The sequence below is a fragment of the Lagopus muta genome, chromosome 5, assembly GCF_023343835.1.
Source record: "Lagopus muta isolate bLagMut1 chromosome 5, bLagMut1 primary, whole genome shotgun sequence".
Taxonomy (NCBI): domain Eukaryota; kingdom Metazoa; phylum Chordata; class Aves; order Galliformes; family Phasianidae; genus Lagopus; species Lagopus muta.
This window is the reverse complement of record NC_064437.1, coordinates 44,930,534-44,943,212: the sequence shown is the minus strand read 5'-3', so window position 1 is coordinate 44,943,212 and position 12,679 is coordinate 44,930,534. Positions and strand designations below refer to the sequence as shown.

The following is a 12,679-nucleotide window of genomic DNA, read 5'->3' as shown; positions in this document are numbered from 1 at the left end:
TTTGAGTCTGCTTCTGACATAGGGCAGATGTGTATGTGTTTGTTCTTAAGAAAATAAGCAAGTAATGCAAAATATGCTTGACCCCTGCACTGATTTGGGTTTGCTCTTTTAAAGAAAGAACTCTTGAGGTAGCTCTTGCCAGAGAAGTAACGATATGTTTTTTAAACAAAATTGCGCATTTTCTTTCCAGATGAAGTGTGAGGTTACGAGGTTCATCATCTCTTTTAATATTCATAATGTAAATGTATAGGACATGTGACAGGCATCTTTGGTATCTTCTGCTTTGGAGGGTTTTGCAGGACTGACGTAATTCTGTGGGATGTTTGGGATTTTCTCATACAGTGGTTTCACTCATAACTTAGGAATAGGCCCGAAATGTCTGTTATAACAGAAAAGAAAATTGTGCGTTGTGGAACAGCTGAGCTTAGCTGGAGACTGAATACTCTTTCTCTTCCCTTTCTTTGCTGGGCAGCTGCTGAAGAATACTTTTGGTTGACTGAAATGTTATTAAGAAGTTCTCAACTGGTCACAGGGCATAGCCCTCACTTACCTACGAAATGCAGCCATGATTTTGAAATGGCAAACTGTCCATTTCTTTGCTTCACACAGGTCAAAAACAACCACTGGGAGGTTTCAGGCTTTGTAAATCAGAAGATGGAAATGGCAAACCCAATAATAACATCTATTGTGTGTGGTATGTAAAATCACAGAAGTCACACTTCACACTTCATACGTGAAATTTGTAATTTTATTTGTAACTTCAAACTGCAGTAGCTAAATTTGTCTTTTCAGTTTGTATAGTGCATGCAGTACTAACTGTTCTAGCTGCTCGCATTTGTGTATATGTGAGTGAGCACTGTGGAAAATAAAAGATCTGTGGCCTGTTTGCTGTGTCCCTTAGCTGTGTCCGTTGGCAATGGCCAAACTCCAGTGTATCTCAACTCAGATAAATATGTTGATGGCATTGCTAAGTCTAATTAACATGGCTGATCTCTGACAAAACAAGCTTAAAATATCTTGCTTATGAGAAGACACTGTGTGTGTGAGGGAGAGAGAAACACATCCAAAGTTTGGATTATGTGCAACAATGGGAAGAGCAATACCTTGCTCTTTGTCCATCGTTTCAGGATATTAATGTCTTCCCAAGTGGTACAGTCTCAATCATCCTGTGACACCACTGGGGAAATAAAGAGAGAATGAAGGTCATTTATTCTGTGTCCTGTAGGAAATACACAGTAAAGCTAGAATTAAAACCTTCCCCTTGCTGAGTCCTGCTCCTTTGTCCTGATCAAAAGCTTGCTCTATCTCTCCACAGGTGTCCAATGCATGTTTCAGCCAACCTCCTTTTTGTGTGACAGCCTTTGTTTCTGATCTAAATTTAACTCTATTTCACATGTATCTTGGCTTTTCTTGCTGCTGTTATCATAAACTGCAAATCCCCAAGACTGATTCACCCAGTGGTAAAAACTGTTACTGTTACAGCTTGGGAACATGATTCTGTTTCAGAAACTGTGACTTGGTTTGTTTTACTTCTGGAGAGCCTTAAACGTTTTCCTCTGCGATAAATCCCAGCAGCTCTTGACCTGAATGGTTTTGTGTATCTGGATGAGTAACTACTACTAAACTGGCTTGCTGCCTAGAAGTTATGGATTTTGGGTCATTTTAAATGTTATATGCGGATGGATCTCAAGATTTTGTCTCATTAGCATGAAAATATACATATGTACATAATGAACATATAATGTGTATATATATTTATACCTATGAATATATCTGTATATATATATATATATATATATATATTCATTTCAGGGGCAAGAAAGTAGATTATTTAGGGACAAGAGCAGAAACCCACACCCAACAGTCTAGATGGGGTTTGATGCTGGCCTAGATGCAAACTGAACAAGCAGACAATAGAACTTGTTTTCTGCTAGCCAGCAAGAGAGACTTGGCACCCTCCAAAGTGTTTGTGCCTGCATAGCACCACTGGACATCCAGAGAAATAGCTTTGTCAGAAGAGGGAGAAACCATCCTTGGAATGGATTTTCAGAAGCAGTGCTCCTATTTGTAACACCCACTGCAGTTCACAATCAGCAAGTGGCTCCAGGGGCCATGTGGCAGCTCTCAGTCCTGATTCAGTCCCTGATTCCCTTCAGCATGCAAGCTGCACTTAGTTCCAAAATGTGATTGGCTTAAGGGTTGCCATTTACCTGTTGGCCATCAAATCTCAGCTGTAGGAGCTGTTTTTCACTCAAAGGGAGCAAACAACATCAGATCTGCTGTTTGTCCTTTTTTCCATCATGAGGAATCTGTAGCCTTTGGAAGAGAGTCCTCCAGGACTCCACAGGAGGATTTATAGTGCAACCCCTGGAATGGACTCCTACAGTGTTTCTCTTGTTGTGGATGTTCTGGGGAGGAATAAATAGAGGAAATTTTTTTCCCTGTCATGTGGGCTTGCTGATGTCTTTCTGCTAGAAGAATGTTGATGCTGCTTGGTAGACCTCCATGAAAATGTTGGACTGAACACCCGTAGCACCTGGGCCAATTTCAGGATGCAGACCAGACTTCTGTGATGTTCCATCAAGGTGTTTGGTAAGTCTAGAATTTAATCTCTGTTTCCTACTTGGTGTTGATTTCTTTATTTGATCTTGCTTTGTGATATTTCATCGCAGGAAAAAAAACTATTCACGTGACTGAAATAGCATTGTCTCTAAAAGATGCCTATTTTTATTGCTATGTGCAGACATTCCAGGCACAGGTATCATCCCTAATATAGAACGCTAGCAGAGAACTTCAAATAGTCCAGTGTTTGGATTGGTAAGAAATGGAGGGGGTTATTTTGTGACTTGATGTAAAACAAAGCATCATTGGAAAGTTAAAAGAAAGGATTGTGCTGGAGACTGATATCTTGCCCTCTCAGCCTCTTGGTTGATGACTATATGTCCCCAATTTAGAGGTCTATTCTCTAGATATCTTCCATCTTCTCATGCTAGTAGCAATACACGTGAATTTAACTTAATCCTTTCCAGAAAACCATGAAAAGCCCGTTCACCTCTAGGAAGGGAATCAGCTAGAGACATCTTTGAAATTAAGCATTTGATCTGAACTCCACCTAATGGAAAGGTCAGACGCACACTGTATCTGGCTGCCGTCTTTTGAATCCTACTCAAAATCTCCTATTGTAACCCTGCTCTGTCCTCATGTACTCTTGCAGGGGAAATACCAAGTTAGGTTCAAGTATGAAATTGTCATCCAAACCTTTTAACACTGAGAAAGCTTGAATCCCATTTTACTGTTTCACTTAATTTCTAAAATCTTATTAGTTGCTCTGAGGCTGACAGCAGTGAAGAGTGGCATTTCCAGGGACAGCCCTTGTAGCACAAGAGAACATTTTCACATTTCTCCAATGTTCATCTTCAAAAGGACATCAAGGTCTTTTCCCAGCATCTTAATTGATGCCCACAAGTTTGAGATAGCTTGCTGTGTGACTTAAAAATCCAAAATCTGATGAAGCAGTCAGTGTGACTTATCAGGAAGCACACTCTTCTAACTGCACCTCGTTTGCATCAACAATGGTAGAAAATGGAAGGAAGTGAAGAAAGGTTCGTTCCAGCTTGTCCAGCTGTTGTATCAGAAATCAGTTTCAATTAAATTTAATCATTGGTGGATGGATACATTGCCCTGTGAATTCAAAGTTTATTAGCAGTGGGGAAGCTGACTGCTTCCCGTGCAGTGATGGTTCAGGTAGTGAGTGGTGTGACAAGGAGCAGGAAAAACAAAAAGGATAAATCTGTGTGACGGGAATCTGTGCACCTTCTATTAAGGAGAATGTGAAGCATGTAGCTGATACTGATGCCAATTGAGCTCAGAGCTTCAAAATACCTACAGTGCAGTAAGCCAAAAATGAGTGCATGAAAAAGTAATGGAAGCATAGACAGGATGGTAGTATCTGAAGCTCATTGGAGAAGATTAAATTAAATAACAAAGCAATGGCAATAAGTGGTTTCAGTGACAAAAAATTCAGATTCTCAAGAAAAAAACATAACAAAACAAAATTTGTCTGCATTCCAGCCCTGACAACACATACAATTTATTTATATTAATGTTTTTAAAACTGAAAGTACCAAAAGTGCTGCTTGGGACTTAAATTATTGACCAGTTCTAGGCTTGCTTGTATCTAAACTCACCCAGACTCTCAGGTTACGTGTTCATGTACCTATTCACTGTATTAACACTAATAGGCCTTCTCAGAACACAGATTCAAGATGGGACCTAAAACCTAGACTGTTGGGTTAGGAGGGAAAAGAGTATGTAGTTTTTCTAGAATGCATTGGAAAAGTTTGCAGCTCTTCTTTGTTTCTGAAAATGGGATTCTAAGTCCAAGTTTCATGTTCAAGGCTGTGAGATTCAAGCAGAAACTAATGAACCCAAGGTCTGGGAAGATAGCTTTTCTAAATTGTAGAGAAGAGTTGGAAGGCAGAAGACAGTCTTCTCTTCAGGGTGCTGATTGTAAGCACCCATTTTTTTTTGCCTGTCTCTGCTTCAGTCCACATAACTATGAGCAGACATTGGACATTGCTGCAAATGTTAGAATGCAAGATTTCTGCAAGGCAAGGTCTATCCTGCTGAGTGCTTTTTTTTCTTTCCAGCATAAGCAGGGGGAACTTTACTGTTTTTAGCTGTGACTTTACCTCTTAACACCACTAGCTCAATAGAATGCAAGTGATCTTGATATAAATGACAGTTCAGAATTGCTGTGTGCATGCAGAGGGTTTCTACCATCAGATGAATACAGAGATAAACATGTAGTTACTGTTTTAATTATTCACATTCTGGGAGCTTTGCCTATTGTGTTCCCAAGATGAGAAGTGCACAAGATTTAGCGCTCTAAAGAAATTCCATCAAGTAAACTCTTACCAAAAGCATGGTTGAGGGAAAATTGTAATTTCCTTACTCGAATCACATGTCAGGACTTTGCCAGTTACATTCCTGAATGCTCTTCAGGTCTTTTTTGCCTACCTAACCCTACGCATAAACCCACCTACGGGGTGGCTCACAGCATTAGTCCGTGTCAAACCTTTTTCTGAAAAGGCTGTGCTGGAGTCATTTGATGATGTTTCTAGTGCTCTGAAAGCCTGAAGGCAATCCTCAAGTCAGCTGGGTTTGTGCTGCCAAGGATAAGTGAGCTGGCACTTGAGCTACATGCCAGTAAAATTGTGACTTCGGTCATAAAGTCATATCCCAGTTTCTAAGGAAATTATACTTTGCTCACCAAATTTATGAAGCAGATCATATTGTGGTCAGAATATTGCAGGTATCCCATGGCCAAATTTTGTTGTGCCTAGTTCAGAAGTTCCCTTTCACTGTGGTTCATCCTTGTTGGGATATTTACAAAAAGTAGTAAGTAGTAGTTTGTATTCATTTGGCAGTTAGCTCTGTTACAAATAGGCATAAATACTAATTATTTCCGGGACAAGTTATCACCTAAGGGAAGAACACTCATCTGTTTTCCTTTTTTTTCCTCCTTATCCTCTGTAACCTCTGGATTTCTACCTTGTGCAGGAAAGTTCCTCAAAGAGATAAGGAAGTAGAAAAAACTAAGAGGTTCAGGGAAGAAACAGTTTCTGGACAGTGCATCCAGAGATGTTGGTTCTCAAAACATTCATGTTTGCGCTAAAGCCGGAACTTTGCAGGCTGAGATTTTTGCCTTATTCACCTAGCTTATACAGCTCCCATTCTGCTGTTGTGGATCATTGCTTCAAAGAAGCTCTTAAGACCAGAATCCAACTTTGAAGATAAGAGTTGATTCCCGGTGAGAATGTTAAAAGGAGTACAGAGCGATCTGAACAAGTTTATTTGTGTAGGTTCTTTTAATCTCAGCTAGTTCTGAAGGGATTAGTATGGCTTCTGTTTTCTGAGAAAGCTGTAGTTGGCCATTCACACTCCAAAGGACTGTAGGATAGGTCTCAACAATAGGAAACAGAATAAAATATTCCAGGGAAGCATGCTTGGCCATTCTCGCTGTGATGGAAAGTGAAATTATTACTATCTAGATTAATTCTGTCCTACTTATGGATGCTAAGCATTCTCTGATAATTTTATGAAACTGAAGGTTTAAAAAATTAATACTTACATGGATTCTGGCTAAAGGACATATGTAAACTATGATTCATCATCTCTCTTTTTGTTTTAACCACAAAAACCTTGATATTCACTTTTTTTTTTCCAGTGTTGGAAGTTTTATTAGAGAGTTAGGACAGACGCTTCCAGAGATGCTATTTAGGAGTGCATTTGAAGGGAGATGGGACTTCTAGAACCCATAAATTTGAGCTCTGCAAGTGGCTTTTACTTAAGAACGATTAAAATCTTCTCTGTGAAGGAAAAAAAGGAAAATATTTAACCTTTTTTTTTTTTTTTTTCCTCCCAGTTCCTGTTTACAATTGAGGGAGAGTAAAGACTGATCTCTAGAATATATTCAGAACTGGAAACAATTTAATAACTGGTCTCTATTGCCTGGTGGTCACACCTACACCCATAGTGGCCTTTGGCATTTATATTTTAGTGCCATTTAATTTGTGCAAACCAGTCATCTTATATGGATATTAAGCTTCAATGTCTGCTCTTTATGCTTTTCAGATGAAAAGAAAAATATTGTAGGAATGGAAGAGGAGCTGACAGCAAGAGCTCACCTTCCAGTCAGGAATCTACTCAGAATTGGAGTGAAATGGAACTCGGGGACATGGGAGGACACTGAAGGACATAGGAATGCTAGGAAGAAGGTAAAATTCCAACTGACATTGCTCAGCTGGAATAGCTACCACCTGCTTGAAAGCCTGGTCATTATTCTGAAGCCATGTTAGGTCACTGCATGTAATGTCAGTAAAGGCAGTACAACCAAGTCAGTTAAATCTTCCATCAGATTAGCTTCCTTTACATTTTCCTTGGTGACACTGAAAGAATCCAAAGAGAAAGCTGACAGACCTATTACTGTACTGGCACAAGATATGGTTATAATCTTTCAGTGCTTCCAAAGTAAGCCTCTGAAAGTCTCTGAAAATGAGTTGCTGCATATATATTCATGACAAAAGGGCACATCTGTGAGCACCCAAAGTCCTGTACAAGATGTATAGAATAAAAAAGCCATCAGAAGTCTCCCTTTTTCAGCTAGGGAGACTTAGTTCCATTGGGAACCAGAACTCTATAACCCGTATAGGAAGAGAAGTCCCAGTTACTGAAGTTATTTTGAAAATGGTACAGTTACTAAGGCAGGCTTTGAGAGTGCCTGTGTCAAGTACATAAGGTCCCTGGGGTACATTTGGATCTCATATATTATGAGACATTTTGCTTTTTGACTGTTTTTCTTATGCTGTTTCTGAGGCTGTTTCTGAGGTCATCAATATTGGAAATCAGGATTTCCCAATAAAATATCTGTTTTATAAGCACGGACACAATTCATATGTGTCTGTGTCCTTGTGTCCGTTCACAGACACATTTTGCACCTTGTATTTTCCTGTTTAAAAATATGTAAGTGCAAGCCATCAATGATGCACAAGGAAGCTCTGCTATGCAGCTAACCAGCTAGCTTGATGCAGCATTAAGGTGTGGGAAAGAAGCGAATGTGGCTCGTAGTGACTGATTGAAAGGGGCAAGGAAGGAGCATGGGGAACAATGAGCGCATGTTGTGTGCAGTGTGCTTACTCCTGAGAAGTAAGAGAGTGAAATGCTGCTGAAATATTGATAGGGAGGATAGGCTCTGGAATGATTGATGACATGTGTGTGTGTCTTGGCAAGTTTAATTGGATTTATTGGGGTAGAGGGTGGAAGAATGTGGTGCATTTCCTTTTATGGGTTTCTTTCTTTCAGACTTTTCTTTCCTGCAGAATTGTCATTTGATGCATATCCTTTTCACTATCTAAAGAGAAAACCTGGTGTCTGTTCCTCTCAATTTTAAGGTTAAGGAAGCTGTATAAAGAATGAAAAGAGATGTAAAACGAGTTTCATTACATTTTATTTACTACTTGTCTTCACTTTCACTAGGTGTAAATACTCACTGAAGAGTGGTAATTTGGAGGGGAAAAAGAATATGTAATTGAATAGTGGCTAAGTGAATCTCAGTGTTATGATGCCAATCATAGCGGGAAATCCACCTTGAAAACTTATTGTCTGTATGCTCTTCTCTAGCATTGATATGCTTCTCTTTTTGGCTTATCCTTAGTAACCAGATTCCTTTCATAAAACTGTTACAGTTTGCCAAAGTGGTGAAGTTCAGATCCTCCAAAACGCCAACAAACTCAACACCTGTTAAGTCTCCTAACATCGAAAGAAATGGATTTCTATGTGGAACTTTCTCAGTGCCTGCACCTGAATTCCTAGCCATGCTGTGCATGTGCTGTTTTTCAGTGACAGTATTTCAGTCTTCCCCTTTCCCTTCTGCCTGTCCCTAGTGTGAGCACCCTGTGTTTTTAAGCAGAAGCATTGACTTATCTATTCTGACTCCAGTACTGGTTTCTGCTCATTCTGGTATAAATTAGGAGTACCCTTATATCAGGGCCAGTAAGCAACTTTTTGTTTTTATTTGTTTTTGATAAAGCAAACTAGTTTCATCAGCTGTTTGTTTGATGCTTGCATTGAATTTACTGTTAATGAAAAGTCCAGTTTAGAGACTACATGGACAGCATCTGTAAAGGCTTTACTTGCTCTGCTGAAGCTAAGTGGTGGACCTTTTTTTGGTTTCTGTTCAGGTTTCATCATCCAAGAGCTGACTGTGAGGATGACAGCTTCCAAGATGTCTCAAAAAGAGAACACCAAACTCTGTTCTTGGGCCTATTGGGAGAGAATTCTGACCTCTGCAGAGGTGAGTAAAGAAACAGAGAATTGGGAAGAACTTCCTGTGGGGAAGATTGTGAACTGCTGATAGAGGACACTGTGCTTCATCTAGTGTAAAAATTTTCATTTTTTCCTGCTCTGAGTTCAGCAGGAATCACTAGCCAAAGACCTGGTAATCCTTCTCAAACATGCAAGCTTTCCAGGTCCTCAGACACATAAATTAGAGCTGTCAGTGTTTCACCTCTTGCCTCTTCCCTTCTTTTCACTTTACATTGCCCTACAATCAAACTTAAGTCAGTGAAAACCAATCGGAAGGTAGGTATAGAGACAGAGAGCTTTAATTAGATGTTCAGTCATCTCTGCAGACATGAAGCCAAACATGTCTCTGGTAGCAGAATATTTCTGAAACAGTTTGTCTGTTTTCAAATAACAAGCTTAATGTAATAATGTTTTTATGCAACACTAAACTTAAGGATGTGTTTTCACTGAAACACAATGGAATCTAAGCTATCAGTAAGATACTTCAATTTCATTTAAGTAACAGCCAGTTTCACTGGCAGAAGTATTTCTGAATTTGCTGCTCTTTCTTAATTTAGGTTGGTTTTGGCATGAGACAAATGTATCTTCTCAAGACTGATTAAAAGAATTCTGGGGTTAAAAAAAAGACATAGTGTAGGAGAGCACTAGTTGTTGTCTTATTTGTTTGATATAGTTTGTTTTTAGAAGTATGTGTGCTCAGTCTAATTTTTGAGAAAATGTTATTGATGCAAGAAACCAAGGGTCATTTTTTCTGCTGTGGTGTGGTGCCTCCTTTCTTAGAAAAGCCTGAATTGAAGAAAAAAAGCAACATACACAGCATTAAGGAAGAATCAAATGATGCCCTTACAGTGCGACTAATGAACAAACTTCCATTTACTACTTGCTGTGAGTCTGCTCCCTTTGCCCTAGATCTTAACTCTATGGTCAGTTCTCTTTAATCTTAGCACCCTCTGCTGTGGACATCTATAATAACATCTTATTTAATTAATCTCTATTTACAAGTTGTGTATCCCTATTTGTACTAAAGGATCTACAAATGTAACACAGCTTGTGCCAATGGAGCTGCATCTAGTCTGAAAAATATGTTATATTCCCTTTCTCATTCCTGAAGATAGCCTTTTCCAAGTGCTTACTAAAGAAAAAATGTGCAGAATACGGATAAAGATGTTTTAAAATATGCTGTGTAAGAAAGAGGCCTAAATCAAAATCTAGTCTTTGCAGAAGAAGTATGCAAATGTGCTTGAGTCCAGGGATAATTTTGAGTTTTGCACCAGGTAATATTTTTTTTTTTTTTTTTTTAATTTTTTATTTGCCATGTTTAATTCCTCTGGAACATGTACTGATCAAACTACTGCTATCTCTGGTGTCAGATTTTCTATGTGAATAGCAATATGTGTCTTAAAGTCAAATTTTGTTAGCTCACCTTTATCCTGAGTGTTTTTCTTGCAAGCACAGTCCGTAGCTAGTTTTTCAGGTCAAGTCCTCATTTGTGCCGGTAGGTCAGGGCCAGCACGTGACTCAGTACTTGAATAAAAACATATATGTTAAAAGCATACCACTTTGAAAATGTCTGTGAACACATCTGTCAATAAAGAATATTTTGCAGAAATTGTTCTTTAAAGTCAAACTTTATCACATCTTTCCAGTAGCCAGTTCCATTATTTAGTCCCTCAGAGACAGGAGAGAATTTGCATTTCATTAGAGATACAGCCTGTAAAACAAAAGAAGAAACCATTCTCACTTGGTGAGCTATGGTCAATTCCTCCACGCTTGCTTACTGACAGAAATATCTCCTTTTTCTTCTTAGTGAAGGTACTGAGGTTCTTACCAGTGGTCCAGATGGGAGCTCCATTTCCAATGATCCTTTCTTTCCTAACGAATTTTCATCTCACATTTGGATTCTTTCTCCAATGCCTGTCAGAAGAAGACTTGAAGTCTAATACAAGTGGCTGCACTTCCACAGTAAGTTCAGAGACATTTTGTTCACTGTGCTTTCAGTATTTTCCTTTAAATGCTTAAGTAATTGTTATTAATCTTCTCTTCATGCTTTCTGTTTTGTCTTTGAGACAGCAGAATGTGTAATAGCAATAACCATATGAATCAGTCATTTTTCTTTTCACTCCTCCAACTCCATCTGCTGATCGCTCATATGAGAGCTCTAACAGCAAAGCTGCTTCTGAGGATCACTGAAGATGTGGAACAGTGAGCCGCCTTGTCAAGCATCCAAGAGCAAATAGCAGCAGCGATGAGATTTTGAATACATTAGTAATAATACTGTATTGATCTCAAAACACTTTACAAACATTAACTAATTAAGCTTCAAAACAGTGAAGTAAGTTTGCGATGATACAGCTGATTTAGCAGATGAAGAAGTGGAGGTAAATGAAGGGCAAGCAAAGTGATCAGAGTCGAATGGTAAGCGAAGATCAGAGGAAGATGTTCTGATCTGATTGTTATAATTGTTCTGATGTTCATGTGATCTCACTGAGGAAATTTTTGCAGGGAAACTTGCAGCCATTTCAAATTAATTATGCTGGAGCATTTTCTAACTAATCTGAGAACTTCTTAGAAGAAACAAGATTGTACAGAATCTCACAAAACTTACAAATTCTTTTAGCCTTTCAGATCCAGCTTTGATTGACAAGGCACTATTTTGGAAAGCAGAGGGGACAGCTATTGCCATGTTCTGACTCTTTGTGTTCCCACTGTGCTTCTCTGATGGTACTACTTGATTAGAAAACTGCCTTGACCTGCAAAATGAGAATTCACGTGGCCTTGACACTGATGTCATGCATCTATCCCACCCTTCCAATGGAGAAATAAAGCCTTCTCAAGGGATTGGTCTGGTCCAGCAGTCCTAGTCAGTCTGTGGAGTCTGAGAGGCTGCTATAGAGTGGAATGGTTTTAAGTCAGTAGAACAGCCCTGGCTTAAAACCAGCATAACAAGGTGGAGCATCAGGCACACAGTAAGTGAATCATGCAGAGCAGTGTTGACCCAAACAGAGGATGACAGCTTAGAACAGGTTCCTCAGAGACATTAAGTTATCCTTGGAAAGACAGGTCTCAAAGCCAAGGTTTATACTTTCTTAATGGGTTTCATTAGGAAGAAAGGAAAGGAACTGGAAAAAAACGTGTAGCTTAAAAGGGAACGACTTCACTGCAGTCAAAAATTTGTTCCATTTTTCATTAAAAGAAGCCAATCCTGCCTTGAAATTCATGTCCCTTCAAAGTTCAAGGAGGCCTATATTGTTGGCCTGCTCAGTCAGAACACTCCAGCCACTTATTGTATGTGGATTGCACTCCAGGGACTGCCTGAAAAAATATGATTTAGTGAAAGCTTGTACCCAAAACACATCATTGGCCTCTGATCTCTGAACATTTAAATATTTCAAGCTTACAAGCGGACGCTGTCACGAGGACAGACCCTGATCCCTAGCTGATTCTAGAACATCTGTTGAGGCATTTACCAAGTTAATAGATTAGCTATGAGAATCAGGCAGGTGTTTTTCACCAAAGCCAGAAAACATCAAAATCAGATTGCCCTCCAAGTCTTTCAGCACAGGCAATCGAGTTAGAATGACTCATAGAGTCTAACAGATAATAAAACACACATAACATTTGCTTTAAGGTACAGGTGGGGATATTTTGTACTGTGCTTAGGAGAAAGAAAAACTAACTCTATTTGGGAATAGAGTAATTGAATACAGATGGGAGGAGGCAAATGAAAGAATTTAGCAAATATCTCAGTGGAATAGCTAATGGGAACGAGACAGAATAGGAAATTAAAAATTATTCGAAGCAGATGGACCATTCT

At 39.1% G+C, this 12,679-nt stretch overlaps 1 long non-coding RNA gene across 1 annotated transcript; it reads left to right on the top strand.

Annotated features, from left to right (window-relative positions):
• The first annotated feature begins 6,671 nt into the window (after positions 1-6,671).
• Positions 6,672-10,792, top strand: LOC125693528 (uncharacterized). The gene is made up of 3 exons (XR_007377138.1): positions 6,672-6,779; positions 8,742-8,854; positions 10,673-10,792. It is a non-coding gene; the product is annotated as an uncharacterized LOC125693528 (long non-coding RNA).
• Positions 10,793-12,679: the final 1,887 nt, after the last annotated feature.